The following is an 8,131-nucleotide window of genomic DNA, read 5'->3' on the forward strand; positions in this document are numbered from 1 at the left end:
GGGAGTCACAACACGGGATCAAAGAAATAATACAAGTTTCAGAGGGTGGGCCTGTCTGCCTTTCCGAAAAGGAGTGGGTCTAGTTTTACTAGGGAGGACTCAATTTGAACTTAACTCTGTGGCACCGTTCAAGGTTGAAGAGCGGCTTGCTAGCCAAGCCACACAGCATGAACCAAAGAGCAGAAGACGAAAGCACTGGGGCAGGTCAGAGTGAGTGCAGAGAGTCCCATGAGAAGTGTCAATAAGACTGACTGAAGAGGAGCCAAACGCAGCCTGCAGGGCTATGATTATGGGCTTGTTATTGTCCTGAATTGCAATTCCCCAGACTTGTAGCCCACTGTCATCTCCCCTGCTGAAGTGAAGGCTTCCTGAGGCTGGCCACAAGCCCTGTACATCAAGTGTTTAGCATTTTACCCTGTCTTCTTTGGATGGTCCCAAAGAATTTCATTGACCAATCTTAGCATAAGGCTAATTTCACTTTTGGCCTGAACAGGTTCTAACAGACACTGAGAAGCAACATCCTCACCTGGCATTGGCAGCTTCATTTTGGAAGTAGGGCAGTTGAACAAGCAACATCAGTGGTTTGAGACTGCTAAATGACCCACAGTGCTCATCCCTGGCTGCCTTTTATTTTCCCAGAAGACATTGTTTACCTACCATGCAAGACTGGACAAGGTACCTTTTTTGTAAATATGTACCCCTTGCCCAATTTTCGGTGCCATGAACTAGCCGCCCCTGTTTGCCCCAGCCTTCTCCTGAAGGCTTACTAGGTGTCTCTAACACAGGGAATACAAGATCTGAGTGCAAAGCTGGGAATCTCCGGGGAGGACTCTCTGGCCCAGAATTCCCCAGCTAGTCCTCATCAACAGAACCATCCAGAATTCTTCAGCAATATACAAACTACTGGGTCTTTCTTCTGGAAATCCTGACTTAGGAGGTTTGGATTCTATCACAGATGTCAGCGTTAAAGCAAACACCTGAAGTTATGGTTTGAGTAAATTTAGGAAGCCCCCAAAACTCAACAGTTATCCTGACTGGAGAGTGTTAATTACCTACAATCATAAGCAACCGTTTCCCTCGAGAAAAAGCAACCCCATCAAGCAGAAAGAGCACTGTCAAGGGAATTGAATATCTTTGACATGAGCACTTGCCAGCTGGGTGACTTTGAACGAATTATATAACCTCCTCGAAGTCATCCTTCTGCCTTTGTGAACTAAGGAAGACATTGCTTGCCTCTTTCCCTCTGAGGAATCCAATTAGATGATGTGTGTAAAAGAGTATCATCTATGTGAGGAATTTTCAGCATGCCATCTTGGCTGCAAGCGAAAGCCATGTGACAATGTGCTCAGTGGAGGAGATCGGCCTTGTGACACTTGCCAGCGACTTGTAAACATTAGGCACCACAACCCCCTCCATTATAACACGCTTCTCCTGCTTTGTGCCAATATACCAAAGCTGGAAGGTCACCTCAATAAATAGCAATTAGCATTTATTGAATGCTTACTCTATTTGACTCAGGATTAATTATTCAGAACCATTAAATTAATCCTCATAACAACTCTCTGGGCTCAGTATTATTTGTGTTGCCATTTGTGGAAGGGGAAACTGAGATTAAAAAAAAAAAAGAAAGAAAGGTATGAAGGGTACACTTAGCTTGGTACCTCAAAAGTTTCTCAGCAGACCACAGGCCTTCCCATGGTGATAAGAAGTGCAGACTGTAACACAGACCACATTGAAGGCCTCCAGCTCTTTTTCTTTACATTTCCAGAGTACAGAAGCTAACTATTTCCAATTGGCCTCTTCATGGTAGACACTGACTTCCATGCATTTCTGCCTCACCCTGTGAACTCCTTCATGGTTACTGTAGAAATTAGAGCTAGGAGCAATGTTAGCAGACATTTCATGCCCGAGGCCTCAAACTAAAAGTTCCCAAATGACCCCACAATCTTTACAAGTCTCTATACTGAGACTAAGCATACTGCCTACAGAGAAGACGTACACTAGGTGCCTTGCTCTGGTCTACACCTGACCATTTTACATCTGTGTTACCTTCCCAGCCCCCAAAGGGATTTGAGCTTGCTTTTTAAATCCAACAAGACCTTTTCCAAGAGTAAACGGATCAGATCGATGAGGTGGATCCCCCCCTTCCAAGTCCAAAGCAAGTGCATAGCAGAGTCCACACAGTAGTCTGACACTCGGCTCAGCAACCCCCAAAACATGAGAAAGAGAGGGTGAAGCGATATAGGGACTGGGACACCTCAGAGTCTTCTCCAAGTGGACCTCTTGACACTCAAAGCCCTGCCCAGCACCCAACAGTGTCTCTGCTCATAGCACCATTGCTCATTGCAGCCCCTGAAACATATGAGCGCATGGGAAAAACCAGGCTGCCAGGGCGACTGTGGTGTTTTAGGCAGAGGCAGCCCAGAAGAATACTGAAGACAGCTGCTTTCTCTTTGGCCTGGGAAGAAAGAAAAGGCGAGAAGAGCCACACAAAGCTATGCCTCCTGGTCTGCACTCAGGTTGCTGTCTCGGAGTGCCTCGGAGCTCTGGAGAACTTTTAATAGAAATCTGCAGAATGAAATGGGCTACAGCTGTTTGCCTTGATAAATATATTTTATGCTACATGCCTCAGCCCGCCATCTGTTTGCTGATACGAGCACTTCTTCGTGGCAACTAAGGAGAAGTCATCAAAAGGCATAGCAGGAGTGAGGTTCGGAGCAGGTAGACGGGGGCTGAGGAGGGCAGGGCCACGGATTGTGTGCAGGCTGAAAGGGGCCAGCCAGAGATCAAAGAAGATGGGGCCGGGTGCAGAACATCGAGGCCCACTGTACAAGTCGGATAGCTCGCCTGCCCAGGAGTCCCTCCATACCTTTCTTGGAGTCTTCTTAACATATTAAGCCATCCATTCTCCTTCCATGTTTCTCTGGCCTCTCCAGTTTAAAGATAAGTGAGGATCCAGATTGCGTCAGTGTCCACATCTCAGCCTGTGCTGCCCAGCAAGCATGCCCATGGGCCTGATCTGAAGAAGCTGCCCACTTACTTCAATCCATGCTGCTTCCTTACACAGACCACCCTGTCTACTAGCTCACCCTCACTTCCTCCAATCTGGGCTGGGTCCTCAGTAGGCACAGAGATGCTCCATGGCTGGGGGCTCTAGCAGTGATGGGACCTAGTCTTGGGCCAAAGCTTCAGAGCCTGCGAGCTGTTACTGAGCAATACGGTCATGCCGCTCCCCATCCCTACCACCAGTGCTAGAGAAGTCCTCTTCACTTGCTCAGGTTGGACGTGGCTGGGGAAGATGGACCCATTGTTATAGAGTGGCTCAGGCTTAAGTTCCAGCCTGAAAGGAGCAATCGTTAGAAATTTGATCCCTAGTATGGTACTTTTGAGAAGTACTGGAATCCTTAAGAGATGAGGACTAGTGAAAGACAAGTAGGCGGATGGGGCAACCTTTGCAAATTGATTAACGGAGTTCTCACAAAATCTGAGTTAGCCTCTGTGAAGGAGTGGATGTGGCTCCAAGTTCCCCTGCATTTTACCCACTCCTACCTGTTGTGATGGTGCCGGAAGACCCTCACCACACCTAAGCAAGTACCAGCATCGTGCTCCTGACTCCAGACCTGTAGACTAAGCTACTTTGCTTTAGCAGCTATCTAACCCTTGGCATTTTTTTTTATTATTATAACAATCAAAAAAGGAATTAGAACCCCATTCTAAGAAGCTACAATGCTTTTGTGAATGGAAACATTTCCCTGGATCCTGGACCATCACACCACAAAAACACTGTGCTTGCCATAGAAGAAGCCCGCCTCCTCAGGGACTGCCTTGGGTACCCGAAGATTTCTGCTGATCCAGAGTCTGTGTGAATCAATCCTGCTACTTTCCCTAGAGGAAAATGTGAGAGACCTGTGTGACTCACCACTGTCCTGAATGGATCCTATTTGCTGGCATCCCATGGGCACATCCAGGCTCTTCTGCCTCCTCCCTGCAGCTCTCCTGCCACGTCACTTTGAGAACACAGCCTGCCTGCCAAAATGGAGAAATGGAAGATCCCAAAAAGCAGAGCACAAGAGCAGAGGAGTACCCAAAGCATCCCTTCTGCTCTTCCCTAAACAGCTGCATCCAAGGGAAGGGAGGTGGTAGCTGTAGCTGGTCCTCTTGGCAACACAAAGGCTGCCTGTATTCCAGCATCTCCTTCAGCATCCTAATGGAGCTGTGAGCCTCCACAATGGCTGGGTGAGCGAAGAGTTATGATGTGGGGAGTCAGAAAGAAGCACCCCTCCCAACATTCATGGTTGTGAAGAGAATATGGGCACCGTAAACACACCAAAGCAAAAGAACTACTGTGGAGCTGAAAAGGCCACATGCTTCCAAGGACTAATGAGTCAGAAGCAAAGCAACCAAGCACCTGCTGCTCAGTGCCACCTCCTCCCAAGGATGCCAGTCGGGTGACGGCTGCTTACATGCTGCGAGATGCTCTGACAGAAGGCACTGAATCGCTGCGTACTGAGTATTGTCCAAGAAACCAAGTGCTTTGGACGAGCATCAGAACTGCTGGCTGCTCGCTACTCAGAGCAGAGCATGCCGCAGGCTCCACTGGAGCCCCAGCCCTGGTATTAATAAGTGTTTCCATGGCATTTGTTGGTTTACAAGGATCCTTCCGAACACAACTATCCCAGAAGTGGCAGGACAAAATGTAAATGCATCTGCCTTCCCTTCTGCCTGCCATCATTTGAGGCAGGAGTCCTGGTCTACCGTATACCTTGAGAGCCTAGAGCCTTTCTATATTGAAGAGGCCCACACTCACTGTTCTGCCTCTCTCCCCTCCACATTTCCAGGCCTGTTCACAACACGCTCCATCTGCTTACCCACTTATTCACTCAGTAAACACGTGTTGAGCACTGACTGTGTGTATTACATTTGGCACCAAGATATAGCAGTGATTAAGAGCGAAACAAAGATCTCCTTCCTCGTAGGACTTGAGTGAGATAAGGAGTTAGATAAGCCTACAGATACTTAATGCTATAAATAAAAGTGGAGCTGAGTAACTGGCAGAAATAAGCAGTGGGTTTGATTCCAGATCCAGAAGACAGAGGTTCTTATTTGAGCAAGAGTCTAAGTGGAATGAAGGGTCATGTTGGCCATGCAAAGGCCCTGCGGTGGGATCACAGTGCATGTAGAGAAGCAGCAAGCCCAACAAGGACAGGCAGGAACCAGGGAGGGAGAGGGTTGCTATGGCAACATACAGCCAAAAGCCAGATTGGACCCTCTTCCTGAATACCTGCAATGACCATGTGTCAGGTGGTTCCTGTGACCATGTCCAGCAGCTGCTCTGTAGTGTCTCCATCAGACATGCTTGAGGACTTTCATCCAAAGTCCTTGAAGGCTTCCGGGATTTTTCTTCCAGATCTCTGTGGCTTCCACTTATTCTCATGCTCTAGCATACTAGTTGATCTGGGTGCCCCTTTGAAGCCAAATATGTGGCTGAACCTTCCCCCATCCATGCCACGGGCTGGTAAACTCAGCTGTCCTTGCTTTATTTTCAGTTGGTGATGCAGCAATCAGATCAGTCTTACTCCATGATCCATCTTTGAGGAAGGCACATATTCACTTCACAGGCATTGGTCCAGTCATTTAACATTCTCTCTCTCTCTCTCTCTCTCTCTCTCTCTCTCTCTCTCTCTCTCTCTCTGCCTGTGAGAGTGCACATGCACAAGCAAGAACAGGTGGAGGTGAACCTCCCCCATTGTTCCTCAGGCACCATTCACTTATTTCTGAAAGACCCAGAGCTCACCAGTTTGACTAGACGAGCCTGCCAGTGAGTTTCAGGGATTTTCCGGTCTCCACCTCAGCACTAGAATAAGCCTGTGCTACCATGCATAGCTTTGTACATGGGTGCTGGAGACTGAACTCAAGTCCATGTGCTTGTGAGGTAGGAGTTTTAACAACTGGTCATCTCCCTAGCCACTAATTTATCTTTCTAAAAGAGTTATAACCTACTGCACACTAGACATTGACTTGGAGGCTGGAGAGAGCCTAGGACATCAGCAAGCCTGTGCACTGAAAGTGGTGATTTGGGGAGGAAGTGCCACACAAAAGCACAAAGTGCCGTAAAAGCAAAGCCAGAAAGCAATGATTGACTCTCGCTGGAGAAGGTGGGAAGGCTTTCCAGTGGGGACTAGCATGCCAGTGGGCACTGAAGGATATGTAGGAGTCTACTAGAGACAAAACAGAGAAGAGGTAAGGATAATGCTTCCCACCTTGGCGAAATTTTATCACCATGAGACATTTGACAATTCAAAGAGACTTTCTGAGTGATATGACCATGGGCAAGAGTACGGCCTTCCAGTAGGTTCCCCTTAAGGGGATCCTCACTTGGCTTAATATACAGTTGGACACAGAGACCCCATTAGGGTTAAAGAGACCACTGCATAAAGGCATTCAGATACACATGGGGCAGGCAGGTTCACAGAGCCCGTGTGGAGCAGCTATCAGAGAAATGGAAGCAGAGGGGCAGATGAGGCTGTGGGCTCCATCAGCCAGAGAAGCTTGCTCCCAGACAACAGAGCCAATTAAAGAGAGGCTCAGGTAGGGGAAAGCAACAGCTGGCAACTACTGAGCCTCGGCTTTGCTCAGGGCTGGTGCTTTACGTAACTTCCAAGGGTGGGGAGGGAGGGACAGGGGAGAGAGGGAGAGAGAGAGAGAGAGAGAGAGAGAGAGAGAGAGAGAGAGAGAGAGAGAGAGAGAGAGAGAGAGAGAGAGGTTGTTTCTGAATTAGAGATCAGAAAACAAGAAGTCAAATCTCAGAAGAGGAAGGAAGACTGTCTGTCTACTGTCTGTCTGCTGTCTATTCAAGGTCACCAGAGAATCATCAGCAAAGGATTCTGGTTCAAGTGGAGCTCAGTCTGACTCTTGAGCCAGACACTTGGAGCAGACAGTCAGCCTCTAAGCCTGACTTCAGATGGAGCTGAGAATATACAGTGGCTGCCATAGAAAGCTCCCCATGGCTACTTTACTCTGTTGGAATTTGGCCCTGTGGGGGCACACAGAGACTGAACCACCAACCAAGGACCAAGCATGGCTAGACTTAGACTCCCTACACATATGTACAGATGTGCAGCTTCGTCAACAGATAGGTCCCTTAACAATGGGAGTAGGGGCCTTCTCTGATCTGTTGCCTGCCTCTGGATCCCTTTCCCTTAGCTGGGCTGCCTGTCCAACCCCAGTTGGAGAGGATGCCATTGGGCCTACTGAGACTTGAGGTGCCAGGGTGGGTTTGTACACCTCGCGGGAGGCAGTCCTCTTCTCTGAGAAGGAGAGGTAAGAATGGGGAAGGGGTGTGTGAGAGTAGGACTGGGAGGAGGGGAGGGAGGTGGCTGAGATCAGGCTGTAAAGTGATTAAATAAATAAAAATATAGGCTTAAGTCCACTCCTCACCCCAAGGTCTCGGTGAGCATCCTGGGGGGACCAGAAGCACTGTGATGAGACCAAGACCATGGATACCCCTACATTGACATCAAGGCACTAAAGAAACTTCATAAGAACAAGAAGTTTGTAAAAAAAAAAAAACTGGCCAAGAAGTATGATGCTTTTTTGGCCTCAGAGTCTCTGGTCAAGCAGATCCTACATATCCTGGGCCCAGGCCTAACCAAGGCTGGCAAGTTCCTTTCCCTGCTGACACACAATGGAAACATGGTGATCAAAGTTGATGAGGTAAAAGTCGACGATCAAGTTCCAGATGAAGAAGGTGCTGTGTCTGGCTGTTGCTGTTGACCATGTAAAGATGACTATTGATGAGCTGTTCTATAACATCCACCTGGCTGTCAATTTCTTGGTGTCCTTGCTCAAGAGGAACTGGCGAAACGTCCAGGCTATGGACATTAAGAGCACTATGGGCAAGCCCCACCATCTGTACTAGGATGCCCCAATAAACCTTAGCACCACCATCTCACCAAATAAATAAATAAATAAATAAATAAATAAATAAATAAATATTTAAATTAGAAATAAAAAGAAAAGTCCCACGAGTGATCTGAGCACAGCAAAAGTCTAAGGAGGAGGAGGAGGTAGATACTGGTGACACAAAGTCAGCCAATAATCAGGTGACACTAGTTCTGGGTTTCTACTGCCT

At 47.9% G+C, this 8,131-nt stretch overlaps 1 pseudogene across 1 annotated transcript; it reads left to right on the forward strand.

Moving 5' to 3' along the window:
- Positions 1–4,364: 4,364 nt before the first annotated feature.
- On the forward strand, positions 4,365–7,918 carry LOC311598417 (large ribosomal subunit protein uL1-like; annotated as a pseudogene). The gene is made up of 2 exons: positions 4,365–4,510; positions 7,419–7,918. The product of its transcript is annotated as a large ribosomal subunit protein uL1-like (transcript).
- Positions 7,919–8,131: the final 213 nt, after the last annotated feature.

Source organism: Acomys minous, assembly GCF_964271855.1.
Source record: "Acomys minous genome assembly, chromosome: 5".
In the NCBI taxonomy this organism is placed as follows: domain Eukaryota; kingdom Metazoa; phylum Chordata; class Mammalia; order Rodentia; family Muridae; genus Acomys; species Acomys minous.